Here is a 1,692-nt window from a genome sequence, read left to right as displayed (position 1 = left end):
GAAAGAAAGAAGGAAGGAAGGAAGGAAGGAAGGAAGGAAGGAAGGAAGGAAGGAAGGAAGGAAGGAAGGAAGGAAAATAATTTGGCATAGCTCCAGAGGATGGAGTGTCCAAAATTAAGGTAGCAACAGACCCAGTTACCTACAGAGGACTGTTCTCTGCTGCCTAGATGGCGCCTCATGGCTACCTCTTCCTGAGCGAAGAGATACTATGTCCTCCTGTGATGGATATGGAAGGGCAAAAGATCAATTGCTGTGTGTTCTGTGCAGCCTGTTTTACAGGGCCTCAGTCTCTTTCATGAGGGGAGAAGGCCCTTATTAGCCACTCAGCCCATGAGGCCTCACCTTTAACACTGTCATACTGTTCATTAAATGTCAACCTGAATTTTGGAGGAGATACATTCAAACTGTGGCATATGGTTACTATATTAGTACGAATGATTAGGACAGTCTACAAAACTCAGCTTTACTTTTAATAAGTTTGGTATAAAAATACCCAATTCCAAAATGATACTTCCAAAATTGCAAAGCAATTTCCTAATTATACCTACTTAAAAATAGCTACTGGGGCCCATCCTTCAAAATGTAAGTCTAATATTTATGACTATAATTACTTATTTTACATTGTATTTTAATAATACAATTATAAATATTATTTATAAGGATCCTCAAAAACAAGGGTTGACCACATCTACTTTTTGCCTTTGGAGCTAAATACCAAAAAGTAAATAGAAAATACTTGTCTTGGATGCAAACCAAATTTTAAAGCTCTGTGCAGATTTTGGGATCACAAGCTGCTTATCTATCCACATATGAGGCATTAGATACCTTTGAGAAAAACTCCCAAAGTAACTGCTTAAATGAGGTTGTTTTTGCAAATAGGAGGTTTTCTTCCAACAAATTATTGGAAATTTATTTCCAATGAATTTTTCCTGGAAAAATTAGCAGGAACTGTTTACTGCTCATTCTTTCTTACCACTTCAATGAACATAAGCCGTATTTCCTGCTCCCACCGCATCGCTGCCCCCTTCCACGTGGTCACGTCTGCTGGGATCCAGGCATTACTGTATATTATCCTGACTGATGGATTTGGGATACACACTTAGCCCAGATCCTCTTTCCCCTCCTCAGTTGCATCCTTTAAGGATAGTTACACTGACTTCTCTAGCACTCTTTTTAGCTATACTAAAAATATTAAATATATCCATACATACAATTAAGCTCTCCAACTCATGAAATTAATATGGTAAATAAGTACAATAGTCAAATTGAATTCAACTAAAATGTAACTGATGTACTCCACTGGCTCCCCATTTTCCCCTGGTGACAAGGGTAATTTTGACTGAATCACATACGGAAACCTATATATTCAGCCCTTCCTACACATGCAAGTATCTGCCTTGAGTGACCTTAAGTGATGATGCAGAATAAGCTTCTAATGGATTCTTTTATAGTTAAACCCTAGTCCTCTGGAAGACGCTTCATAAAATGGGGCACGTGTGTAGTTTTAAGCCTGCAGATGCATCTGCACTCTTGGCTTTAGGGGTCTCAGAGTCCTCGATGGCTCCTTATTGAGTACTAGCTGGGTGACATGCGCAGCAAGCCTCTGTGCCTCCATGGCACTTAGGGTGGCTTCTGGGCACTGCCCTGGTGACGTTTAAAATCTGTTGGCAAGAAGCGAATGTGTAGGGAATA

Source organism: Octodon degus, unplaced genomic scaffold (assembly GCF_000260255.1).
Source record: "Octodon degus isolate 3935 unplaced genomic scaffold, OctDeg1.0 scaffold00415, whole genome shotgun sequence".
In the NCBI taxonomy this organism is placed as follows: Eukaryota; Metazoa; Chordata; class Mammalia; order Rodentia; family Octodontidae; genus Octodon; species Octodon degus.
This window is presented reverse-complemented; position numbering follows the sequence as displayed.